The 13521-nt window shown below is 44.0% G+C and overlaps 2 non-coding genes across 2 annotated transcripts; one reads left to right on the top strand and one right to left on the bottom strand.

The window, feature by feature from the left end:
- On the top strand, nucleotides 1-107 carry LOC120281203. The gene has a single exon (XR_005542515.1). It is a non-coding gene; the product is annotated as a small nucleolar RNA R71 (small nucleolar RNA).
- Nucleotides 108-3084: 2977 nt separating this feature from the next.
- LOC120281213 lies at nucleotides 3085-3191 on the bottom strand. The gene has a single exon (XR_005542517.1). It is a non-coding gene; the product is annotated as a small nucleolar RNA R71 (small nucleolar RNA).
- Nucleotides 3192-13521: the final 10330 nt, after the last annotated feature.

Here is a 13521-nt window from a genome sequence, read left to right as displayed (position 1 = left end):
AATCCGTGTTTTGGACACTTGCGCAGGAGTTCCTTGAACCTTTCCCATGTCTCGAATAGAGACTCCAATTCCAACTGCATAAAGGATGAGATCTCATTCCTAAGCTTTGCTGATTTTCCGGGAGGGAAATAACGGGCTAGAAAAGCTTCTACCATATCCTCCCATGTAGTGATTGATGCTCTAGGTAATGAGTGTAGCCACTGCTTTGCTTTCCCCTTTAAGGAAAATGGGAAGGCTCTCAACTTGATGGCATCATCCATCACACCATTTATCTTCAGCATGTCACACACCTCGAGGAAGCTCTCTATGTGACTGTTTGGATCCTCATCGGCCAAACCGTTGAATTGTGCGGACTGCTGCAGCATATGGATGAATGCCGGCTTTAGCTCAAAATTCTGAGCTGTAATTGGGAGACGCACAATACTCGATTGTGTCCCCAACACTGAAGGTCTAGCATAATCGGATAGTGTTCGTTGTTGCTTATTTTGTTCTTCCATGTTGCCAGATCCTTCTACTTCCAAATCAGCTGGATTAGGCTGTTCTTGTACAGGTTCTTTCCCTTTCCTTCGAAGTGTATATTCAAGCTCAGGGTCTCCTTCAATCAATATTGATGGATTCCCTCGGGACATAACTTGGAGCTGCACCAAATGTAAAGAAAAAGAAAATCAGAACGATGATAGAATAAGAAGATATGAAATAGAATGTGTAGTGAAATAGCTAAGAAAACAAAGTGCAAAGTATCTCTAAACGCCTAACTTCCCAGCAACGGCGCCAATAACTTGACAAGTTCCCCTTGCTTATATCCCGCAAGTGCACGGGTTTGTCGAAGTAATAATCCCGGATGAGCGGGGTCGAATCCACAGGGAGTAGGGAGTAAAGACACTTAATTCGATTCTTAGCTATGTGGAGTATCAACAATGATAAGTGTGGTAATGATTCAATTCTCAGAAATTAAAAGCAACTAGTAAGAGAGCAAAAGTAAGGAGGAGGCAAGGCAATCGATAAAGATGGGATACTCGGATGATGTTTTACGTAGGATAATCGCTTCAAGTGCAAGAACTCTCTATTATGCTTCCTAATCCATGCAACGGTGAGTCGTGGAAATCCTTACATACATAGTCCGAAATCTAAGGTCAACTATGCCTAACTCTATACATGTCCCGGAGGAGAAATCGAACAATCTCAACACCTCGTACTCGCATAGAGTTGCAATGAGCTCTAGGGATTCCAAGTGATAAATCTCTTCCTAGATTTAGACCTAACCCTTTGGTCCAGGTGGAATGTCCCTAGCCACAATTAAGCCCTAGATACTAAGATCACCTCAACGCTTCACTGCATTGCACGTGCAACTAGGCCCCAGCGGAGGTTCATCCCTTAGACCATTCACTCTATTATGGCCGCAAAGAACTCGAGGAAGGGAGGTAGAATGTATCACGTCGGAGGGGAAAGGTGACGCTCTTGTACCTCTCGACTCACCCTCTCAACCCTCTCCAACCTAGCTTTATCTAACGCTCGTGGTGTGTCACTCACTCACAAGGTTACCAACAAGAACTCTCAACCCTAGTGTCACTCTAGGGGAAATGTTCATACAATCAAGCATTCAAGGTTGGAACTCATAATAAACATCAATTTATTGAAAGCATAATAAAGAAGTTCAATGAAACGAATACATCCTAGTGTTCACAATCACCCAAGTACCCACTAGGGGTTTAGCTCTCCATGGAGCTAAGTACAATCAAAGAAATCGAATGTAAAAGCAATAAATCCATAAAGAAACCCCCTCGATGGTTGTGTCGATGGTCTTGTGGAAAGTATTCTACTCATCGTCCAAGGATTCCTTCGTCCGGTATAGGATACGCCTCGATCGAAACTCCCCTACCAACCTTCTTCCTAATGGAATCACGATGTCAGAGCCGTAGAACCACTCCATAACCTTGGTCAATACCCCTCGAAACCCAAGCCGAAGCCCTCTCGCAAGTTGGGGAAAAGATGGAGAAAAGAATACCAAAATCGGGGCTGAATCGGCTTTAAATAGGGCTGGAATCGGGCAACTCCACGGGCGTGGATGGTACACGCGCCTGTGCGGAATTTCCACACGGGCGTGGATAATTTCCACACGCCCGTGTGGATTCTCTGTCTCTCTGATTTCTCGGCCGGCTGTGAACAGTATTGCTACAGTATTGCTACAGTGCTCTGCTACAATCTTCGACCTGAATAACTTCCCAATTCCATACTTTCATCGGGGTAACGCAAATGTGTACATGTTCATGTCGTGAATCACTTGCTTCTTCAATGATATATATGTTGGTGGGGTTCTTGTTCTTGTATGGATAAGACGGAATGCTCGAGTGTGCATGCCTTTGTGCCCCTCCAAATGGATGTACTTACTCGAATACGAGGAGGTTGGCACACACTCTAGCATATCACACCTGTCTTATGTCTTCGCGTTTGAACCTTAGCAAGATCTCCTCCAAAATAGGTGCATTATGATCCACATTAGCCCATTTCCTTCATACTTGGCCTCATAACTCTAGCTGCATAAAAGTAACATAAAAACACACATAAAAGGAATGAATGCTTCGCATTCATATCGCACAAGCACTTATCAACATACACTTTGAAGAAAAGGTAAAGACCCTGTGCAAGAACAGTCTAATTTAGCTGATTTGGAAGTGGAAGAATCTGAAAACATGGCAGAACAGAATGAGCAACAGCGAACATTATCCGATTATTCTAGACCTTCAGTGTTGGGGACACAGTCGAGTATTGTGCGTCCCCCGATTACACCTCGGAACTTCGAACTGAAGCCAACATTCATCCACATGTTGCAGCAATCTGCACAATTCAATGGTTTGGCCGATGAAGATCCAAATAGTCATATAGAGAGCTTTCTTGAGGTGTGTGATATGCTAAAGATAAACGGGGTAACGGATGATGCAATCAAGTTGCGAGCCTTCCCATTTTCCCTAAAGGGTAGAGCGAAGCAGTGGCTACACGCATTACCTAGAGTGTCAATTACCACGTGGGAGGAGATGGTAGAAGCTTTTCTGGCCCGTTATTTCCCTCCCCGAAAAAAATCGAGCAAAGCTTAGGAACAAGATCTCATCCTTTGTTCAGTTGGAATTAGAGTCTCTATTCGAGACATGGGAAAGGTTCAAGGAGCTCCCGAGAAAGTACCCGCAACACGGATTCCCGGAGTGGATGATTGTTCAGACCTTTTATAATGGTTTGAACCCGAGTACAAGGCAAATCTTGGATGCGGCAGCAGGAGGTACCTTAGGTAGCAAGACCGCCAATGAGGCCCATCAGTTAATTGAAGAATTGGGGTTAAACAACTACCAATGGAATACTAGGGAGAAGAAAAAAGTGGCCGGTCTCCATGAAATAGATGCGGTAACTTCATTGGCGGCTCAAGTGGAAAATTTGAGTAAGAAGTTAGATCTTCTAACTTCAAATAGAGTGGTGGCCGTGACTCATTGCACCGGGTGTGGTGGAGGACATGCTCCCTCCGATTGCCCGATCTCTATGGGTGATGTTTCTTTGGTGCAGAACGTTTATTTTGTAGGTAATGGCATGAGACCTCAAGGAAACCCATGTAGCAATACCTACAATCCAGGTTGGAAGAATCATCCCAATTTCTCATGGAGTTATCAGGGTCAACAAAATGCCATGGGGCCACCGGGTTTCCAACAACAACAACAAGCCTCTCAGGTGGAAAACAGAGTCTCAAGTTTGGAAACCCGAATGAATTACTTAGAGAAGCACTTGACTAGATTTGTGCAATCTGCAAATACAAGGTTTGAATCAGTCGAGGCTACACTTTGCAACCACACTGCCTCTTTGCATAACCTTGAAAATTAGGTGGGACAAATTGCGAAGTCTCTCTCTGAAAGGCCACATGGAAGCTTGCCGAGCAATACAGAGAGCAATCCTAGAGAGCACGTGAAGGCGATCACTTTTAGAAGTGGTCGTGAGGTTGAAGGTAGGCTTCCGAGTGAGAAGCCAAAAGAACACGCACCCGAGGTTATAGAGGTAGAAGAGGGAACAAGCAAAGAGAAAGAGGTGGCACCCCCACCTTTCAAGCCAAGAATCCCTTATCCCTCTAGATTGAAAAATGACCAAGGGGATGAACAGTACAAGAAGTTCCTAAGTTTGTTCAAGCAACTTCACATCAATATTCCTTTTGTTGAGGCATTGGCCCAAATGCCTAAGTATGCGAAGTTCTTGAAAGACTTGTTGACCAACAAGAGGAAGTTGGAGGAAAATGCTTCAGTGATTTTAGATGCTTCATGCTCGGCGGTATTGCAAAAGAATATGCCGAACAAGAAGAAAGACCCGAGAAGCTTTATCATTCCATGTAATATTGGCAATCTAGGTGAGGAAATGACATTGGCGGACTCAGGGGCCAGTATCAACGTTATGCCATACACCTTCTTTCAAAAGCTAGGCTTGGGCGAGCCTAGGCCAACTCGGATGACTTTGCAACTAGCAGACCGAACAGTACGACATCCGAGAGGCATCATTGAAGACGTGCTTGTCAAGGTGGACAAGTACATTTTTCTGGTTGACTTTGTAGTGCTAGACGTCGATAAGGATGCGGATATAGCTTTGATACATGGGAGACCGTTCTTGTGGACTTCGAAGGCATTGATTGACATGGACGGCGGAGAGCTAACTTTGAGGGTTGGAGATGACAAGCTCACATACCGCCTTGCTGAAGCCATGCGGCATTCTCTTGATTTCGATGATAATTTATACTTTGTAAACACTACTGATGAGATTGTTGATGAATACATGCAGGAAATGTTCAATCCGGACCCATACGAGGGTTTGTTCGACCAAGAGGAGGATTATGAAGAAGTAATGATGCGTGGTTCGACGGAAGAAGTACCATCTACCCCGGGGATCTTAAAGAAGGTGCTCCGGAAAATGAAGAGGGCTAGGAGACGCCACCGGAAACACTCCAAGGCTATTGGGGATGTCCGTAAACTGAAGGAGTTGGATGAACCATCGCTAGGTGGTCCGAAGCCCGATAATTCACCCTCTATCCTCAAGAGACTTTGCACATCATGCTTTCAAGTCATGGGTAAGAGGGCAACCTTCATCTATGAACCCCTGTTTGGTAAGACAAGGTACGTCAAGCTTAGTGATATTAAACAAGCGCTTCTTGGGAGGTAACCTAAGTGTTTACTGTTTTCTTATCTTCTAGTTAAGTTTGTTTGCATGAATAATTTGTTAAGTGTTGGTGTCTTGATTTTTAGATGCTTGTGCTGAGATTTTCTTGTGGGCTTTGAGTACTCATCGTGTATTTTCATGTGGAATTGGCGAAGTTATGTCATTTGAGCTTTATTCCATGTTTTTCGCTGGTAAAACTTGCATACTAGGGCAGGCTCTAAGTGTGTAAACATGTTCAGAAACTTTCTGCAGAGCCTGCAGGTTTTTCCAAGGCATCTAGTGAAAACGCGTGGGTGTGTGGAATTTCCGCACGCCCGTGGATTTGTATTGCGAGCTCATCCAGAGAAGGCACAGGGGCGTGTGGCTACCCCTGTGAATGACCGTGCGAATATCGCACGCCCGTGGGTAATTTCCGCACGGGCGTGTGATTTCTTGTAGAGTTTGTTAAATTATCCCGCGAGCGCACAGGGGCGTGAACTCGCACCTGTGGGCGACCTTGTGAAAACTGCACGGGCGTGGGTAATTTCCGCACGCCCGTGCGAATCTCTGCAGAGGAGCTCTCGCCATCCCGAGAAGACACAGGGGCCTGCACTTACCCCTGTAAGTTGAGATTGTGAATGTCCACGCCCGTGCGTAATTGCTGCACGGGCGTGCGAAACACTTAGGAGATTTTCTCGGATGTCCAGAGAAGTCACAGGAGCGTGCATCTGCCCCTGTTGGTCGGGCGCACGGGCGTGCATAATTTCTGTACGCGCATGGAGGTGCGTTCAGAGACTGTGCGAGTTTCTTCCGAGAGCGCACAGGGGCGTGCATCTGCCACTGTAGAGCTCTCTTAATGAGGCATACGGGCGTGGTTAATTTCCGCACGCCCGTGTGGATGCGCAGAACGCTAAGGGGCGCAACTTCTTTTTAAAGAGGAGTCGTTTCTTTCCTTGTTCACATCCTCTATTGCTCTGAGAACGCCCTCACATCATTCCCTGACTTCCTTGTGTCAATTCGGTGGAGTTATTGCGAGGTTTTGCGGCCGAATCTTAAGTTTCTCATCTCAACTCGTTTGTGAGCCCTCTTTTTCTATTTTCTTGATTTCTTCGTCAATTCATGATTAAATTCGATGAATCCTGTCAGACACTCTTCGCTTCTTCAATTAGGGGGATTAGTCATGTTTAGAACAAAGTTAGAAGTAGTTTTAAGATTTATTTTTGGATTTTTAAGGCGCGGCCGTGCGGGTTTTTAAAGCCCCGTAGATCCACACGGGCGTGCGGAAATTCGACACGACCGTGTGGAATTTTGCAGTAATGCTTTATCATCTTGTTTGACAGATTTCTTCTCAAATTTTACAGATTATGGCACCCCGGTCGAAGAAGCAAGATGATAAGCGGCCGTGTAATTCATCTTCCGAGTCTGAGGACATGAGTTTCACCATTCCAGAGCACGGGGTTCGGTTTGAGCGGCTGTCGAGAGTTCATTTTGGACAGACTCAATTCCTTGATACGAGTATACTGAGAGATCTGCAGCAGGGAGACGAGTTGGTAGACGAGGTTGAGGATCTCGTATCAATAGGTGGTTGGAGACAGTTATTAACTATTAGAGAGCCAGCCATACGAGAGCTCGTACTGGAGGTCTTGTCATCATTTGATTTCGACAGATCCTATTCGAGGTTTGACAGTATTGATGCCATTCAGTTCAGAGTATTTGGACACCACCATAGCTTGAGCGTTACTCAGTTTTCAGTTCTAATTGCCTTGTATGAGGAGGCATTCACAGACACTGAGGAATACTCTCAATTACTGACTGATTATCCTGGAGCCTTGACCCCGCAGAGAGCTTACAGAGTGCTATATGGTCAGGGTCAGTACGAGCCAGCGGTGTCCAAGGCCACGTGCCTTTCCCGACCTGCATACAAATATTTACATGCCATCATGAGTAGGTCGGTGAATGGCCGTGGTGATAGCACTGGTGTTCTGAGCCGACAAGAACTTCTGTACTTGTACTCGATGGTACACGGCGTACCGATTCACTTTGGACACATCATGGCAGAGTACATCAGACATCAGGGGCATTATGCTAGCTTGGGAGCGATCTTCTCGGGCCCCTACATTACGAGATTAGTGCTGGGCATGGGTCTCTTGGATGCGATTCGTGGGGCTGAGAAGACGAGTATACCTACCCCGCTGAGTTTAGAGACAATGAGATTGATGGTCATGGTCCATAGAGTTCGGACAGGGGTTTATACATTGGTGCTACCAGCTCCAGAGATAGCTGAGGGTGAGGGTGATCATGCCGAGGCTTCCCAGCCTGCTCCCTAGTCTCAGTCAGCACCGATGGAGACCGAGGCACCTTCGGTAGCAGAGGACGCTACCCGCGTACGTATGTTTTCGCCATCTCGAGCCCATGATCTCTTCGAGAGGCTCGAGAGTGCAATGGGAGTGATACAGACCGAGGTGGCTGAGGCTCGAGCAGAGATTGCCAAAATTAGGGCTATGCAGGCCACTTAGTACACAGAGTTCATCGCACGTTTTGACATATTACAGCAGATCTTAGAGCGTGACGTCGCCTCCTCATTTGTCTTGCGACTGAGGACTCCTCAGCCCCCTCGGCATCTCCTGCACCCCCATCATCTATACCAGCACCGGTGGATCCACCTTATGTTTCCCCACCACCAGTAGTAACAGAGAAGCCGACAGAGCGCGACACCGATATTTGACTTTATTTTTTCTACATTTTCTTTATTCTGCATTTTATTTTAGACTTGTTCACTCAGAAAGGATTCTCCTTCTAAGTTTATTTTCATTTCGTACTTCGAGTTGTATTCATTGTCTATATTTTATATATACTCGAGTTATTTTGTTTTTATTGAGCTTCACTGAATCCCCTCGTATATGCGTGCAGATGATCTTGTCATTTGGGAATTGAGACTTTGTCATGGGCACGGCCAAAGTGCTTTGGCACTTGACCGTGTGAGCTTCAGAACCCGTTGGAACACTACTCCCAAGGATTTAGCTTCATCAAACGCAACACTAGGAATTAGGGGAGTATTGTTTTAAGTGCTTCTCCCACATTTGCTTTTGATTGATATCCATTATGATTGAGCATGCATGTGTACATTGGGGACAATGTACAACTTAAGTGTGGGGGGGAGTTTCATAGTGCACACATCCTTTTTATCATTCTTAATTGATATACATGCTCACATAGCTAATGGCGGTTCACCTTAGTTACATTGATTGTATTCTTGAGTTTAGGAGAATTTTTAACATTGAATATCTTCATGCTGTAGTTTTATTTGAATTTTTAGGAATTTTTGCATGATTTACACTCAGTGCACTGCTCACTCTTTAAAACTCTATTGGAAACTTGATAAGTGTCTAAATGTACGTATTTGAGTGTATGTATTTGTTACCTCTAGCATGTATTTTCATTAGAATTAATGTATGTTTTGTGCTTAATCATGTGTTATTTGCTTTGCAGTGCACGGGAACACCATGGATGACACGAGGATATGATTCGGGTGATAAAGAGAAGAAACCAGGGCGATCTTGTAGGGGTATTCACTTTAGCATGGCATCGTGTAGCACTCGAGAGTTTCAAGTCAGGATTTGGATCATGGCATACGGCCTCAATGCTGCCCGGTATAGAGCCCGGGATGATCACTGTAGCATCAACATTGTAGCAAGATTAATGCAGTAAATAATGTAGCAGTTACTGTTCACAGCCGGCCGAAAATGACAGTTTCAGAGAATCCGCACAGGCGTGTGGAAATCCCCACGCCCGTGCGGAAATTCTACAGGGGCGTGTGGATTCCTGATTCTAGCCCTAATTAAAGCCGATTCAGCTCCGATTTCAGGATTCTTTTCTCCATCTTTTCCACAACTTGAGAGAGGGTTTCGGCTAGGGTTTTAAGAGGTATTGGCTAGGGTTTTGGAAAGGTTCTACGGCTCCAACATCGTCATTCCTTTGGAAGAAGGTTGGTAGGGGAGCTTCCGTCGAGGCGTATCATATACCGGACAAGGGAATCCTTGAACGACGAGTAGAGGAGTTTCCATAAGACCATCGACACGACTATCGAGGGGGTTTCTCTATGGATTCATTGGTTTTACATTCTATTTCTTTGATTGTACTTAGCTCCATGGAGAGCTAAACCCCTAGTGGGTACTTGGGTTTTTGTGAACCCTAGGATGTATTTGTTTCATTGAATCTCTTTATTATGCTTTCAATTAATTGATGTTTGTTGTGAGTTCCAACCTTGAATGCTTGATTGTATGAACATTTCCCCTAGAGTGACACTAGGGTTGAGAGTTCTTGTTGGTAACCTTGTGAGTGAGTGTCACACCACGAGCGTTAGAAAAATCTAGGTTGGAGATGGTTGAGAGGGTGAGTCGAGAGATACAGGAGCGTCCCCTTTCCACTTCGACGTGATAGATTCTACCTCCATTCCTCGAGTTCTTTGCGGCCATAATAGAATGAATGGTCTAAGGGATGACCTTCCGCTGGGGCTTAGTTGCGCGTGCAACGGAGTGAAGCGTTGAGGTGATCTTAGTATCTAGGGCTTAATCGTGGTTAGGGACATTCCACCTGGACCAAAGGGTTAGGTCTATAATTAGAAAGAGATTTATCACTTGGAATCCCTAGAGCTCATTACAACTCTATTCGAGAGCGAGGTTGAGAGGTTATCTAATCTCTCCTCTGGGACATGTATAGAGTTAGGCATAGTTGACCTTAGATTTGGGACTATGTATTTAAGGATTTCCACGACTCACCATTGCATTGATTAGGAAGCATAATAGAGGGTTCTTGCACTTGAAATGATTATCCTAGGTGGATTATTATCTGAGTACCCCATCTTTATCGATTGCCTTACCTCCTCCTTTACTCGTTCTCTCTTACTTGTTGTTTTTACTTTTGAAAATTGAATCATTGTCACACTTATCACTACTGATCTTTCACATATCTAAGAAGTGGATTAAGTGTTTTTATTCCCTGTGGATTCGATACCCGCTTATCCGGGATTATTACTTCGACAAACCCGTGCACTTGCATGATATACGCAAGGGGACCTTGTCATATTGCTTCATCTTTATATACTCAAGTTGTTTTATTTTTATTGATCTTCACTGAATTCTCTCCTGTATGCGTGCAGATGGTCTTGTTATCATGGGAATTGAGAACTTTATCATGGGCATGGCCAAGGTGTTTCGGCACTTGGTCGTGTGAGCTTCACAACCCGTTCGAACAACACTCCGTTGGACTTAACTCCATCAAATGCAACACTAGGAGTCTAGGGAGTATTGTTTTGATTGCTTATCCCACATTTGAATTTAATTGATATACATTTTGAGTGAGCTTACATGAGTACATTGGGGACAATGTAAAACTTAAGTGTGGGCGGGAGTTTCACAGTGCCCACATCTTTTATATTAGTTTTGATTGATATACATGCTTACATAGCCAATGGCGGTTCACCTTAGTTGCAATGATTGTATTCATGAGTTTAGGAGATTTTTTTAACATTGAATATCCTCATGCTCTAGTTTTTGCTTGAATTTCTAGGAATTTTTGCCCGATTAACACTTGTTGTACTTCTCACTCTTGAAACCCTTTTGGAAACTTAAGTTTGGTGTTAAAGGGAATAAGTATAGTTATTTATTTTGTTAGTTAAAAAAAAAGATCACAATAGTTTTATTTCTTATTTGTGCTTGTTGGGCGGAAAGAGCTACTACCTATGAAGTATGAAGCTAGTCTCATAAGTCAGATACTAGTTATGCCCTAATGAGAGAAAAAGCTATCTCATAGGATGGGTGAAAGCTACCACTCTGGTAGAAAGAGCTACCACCTCAAAAGTGTGAAAGCTACCTTAGCGGCCGGTTTGGAAAGGGCTACCTTAGAGGATGTTTGAAGCTACTACCATCTTTGAAATGTTTTTGTTAATTTGTGTAGATCAATAAGCCTCTTGTGCTTAGAACTTTGAGGAGTATACTGTGGGTTGTTTTGTGTGAGCTCACGCACTTAAAAGATTTCAGGTTTGTCGTCCTTTTTCATTCAAGTTTTTAACTAGAGCATTGATTTTTCGTATTTAGTGTTGAAATTTTCCAACTTTTAGAATGCTCTCTTTGTATGCTTTGGTGAACCTAAGGCCAAGCACTTCCAATGTTTCCTTCATCTATGCATATAATGTTTTAATCTTTGCTTGAGGACAAGCAAAAGCTTAAGTGTGGGGGAGTTTGGTAAGTGCTTGTGCGATAAGAATACGAAGTGTTCTTTCCATGTGTTGATCATTACTTTTCTTGGATTTTAACGCTAATATGGGTGTATTTATGTTACTTTTATGTAGGTAGGGTTGTGAGGCCGATTATGAGAGAAAGAAGCCAATGTGGGTTGTAATGCACTAATTTGGAGAAAATCTTGCTACTGGTCAAACGCAAAGACATAGGTCGGATTCCAGATGCAGGAATGTGTGCCAACCTCCTCGTACTCGATTTTGCACAACTATTTGGAAGGGCACAAGGGCAGTCACATTTAAGCATTCCGACTTGTGCATATAAAATAAGATCTCCACCAACATGTCCGTTATTAAAGAAGCAAGGTGATCCACGACGTAAATGTGTGCCCGTTTGTGTTACCTCGAAGAAAGTATGGATTCGAGAATATTTCAGGCCTATACTATAGCAGGGTATTGTAGAAAACACTGTAGCAAAAATACCGTAGCAGCACTATTTACAGCCGGCCGAAAAAATAGGAAAACAGAGAATCCACATGGGGGTGCGGAAATTCCCCACGCTCGTGTGAAAAATCTACAAGGGCGCCCACATGGGCGTATGGATTCCCGATTCCAACCCTTTAAAAGCCGATTTCAGCCCCGATTTCAGCATTCATTTCTCCATCTTTTCCCCTGCTTGAGAAAGGGCGTTGGCTAGGGTTTTAGAGGTATTGCCTAGGGCTTTGGAGAGGTTCTACGGCTCTGACATTGCGCGCTGTTTGGAAGAAGGTTAGTGGGAGAGCTTTCGTCGGCACCAATCCGGCGAGGTGTATCCTAGGCCAGACAAAGGGACCTTTGCGATGAGTAAAGGACTCTCCACAAGACCATTGCCACGACTAATGAGGGGATTTTCTATGGATGCTTTGTTTTTACATTCGATTTCATTGATTGTATCTAGCTCCATGGAGAGCTAAACCCCTAGTGGGTACTTGGGTATTTGTGAACCCTAGGATGTATTCGTTTTATTGAATCTCTTTATTATGCTTTCAATTAATTGATGTTTATTGTGAGTTCTAATCTTGGAGAATTGATTGTATGAATACTCCTCTAGAGTGACACTAGGGTTGAGAGTTCTTGTTGGTAACTCTTGTGAGTGAGTGACATACCATGAGAGTTAGACAAAGCTAGATTGGAGAGGGTTGAGAGGGTGAGTTGAGAGGTAGCAGAGCGTCCCCTTTCCCCTCCAGTCTGATCTATCCTACCTCCACTTTCCAAGAGTTCTGTGCGGCGCTAGTAGAGTGAATGGGCTAAGGGATGACCTGCCGATGGGCTTAGTTGTGAGTGCAACTGAGTGAAGAGCTGAAGTGATTTTAGCACCTAGGGCTTAATTGTGGCTTGGGATCTTCCACCTTGACCAAAGGGTTAGGTCTATACATAGGAATAGGGTTTATCACTTGGAATCCCTAGAGCTCATTGCAATTCTATGTGAGTGCGAGGTTGAGAGGTTATTCAATCTCTCCTCCAGGACATGAATAGAGTTAGGCATGGTTGCCCTTAGATTTGGGATCATGTAATTAAGGATTTCCACGACTCATTGTTGCATCAATTAGAAAGTATAATACAGGGTTCTTGCACTTGAAACGATTGTCCTAGGCGGATCAATGTCCGGGTACCCCATCTTTATCGATTGCCTTACCTTCTCCTTTACTTGTGCTCTCTATCTTGTTGCTTTTATTTTCGTTATTTCATATTTTGTCACACTTATCACTATTTATCATCCACATTAGTTAAGAAACAACTTAAGTGTCTTTATTCCCTACTCTCTGTGGATACGATACCCACTCATCTGGGATTATTACTTCGACACTCGTATACTTGCAGTTTACACGCATATATGGACGTGTTACAAATGGAGTTCGAGATCTTGTATGAAGCATGGGAAAGATACAATTAATTATTGAGAAAATGCCCCCATTTCCCACAACATGGAATTGTGGAATAGATGCATATTCAAATTTTCTACAATGGTTTGAATTTAGCCACCAAACAGATGTTAGATGTGGCAGCTGGGGTTTCCCTTTGCATTAAACAACCAACTGAAACCTACGCTCTCATTGATGATATGACATCAAATGGCTATCAGTGGAGCTCAG

The sequence above is a fragment of the Dioscorea cayenensis genome, chromosome 2 (genome assembly GCF_009730915.1).
Source record: "Dioscorea cayenensis subsp. rotundata cultivar TDr96_F1 chromosome 2, TDr96_F1_v2_PseudoChromosome.rev07_lg8_w22 25.fasta, whole genome shotgun sequence".
Lineage (NCBI taxonomy): Eukaryota > Viridiplantae > Streptophyta > Magnoliopsida > Dioscoreales > Dioscoreaceae > Dioscorea > Dioscorea cayenensis.
Note: the sequence above shows the minus strand (reverse complement) of the source record. Positions and strands in the feature narration are given on the sequence as shown.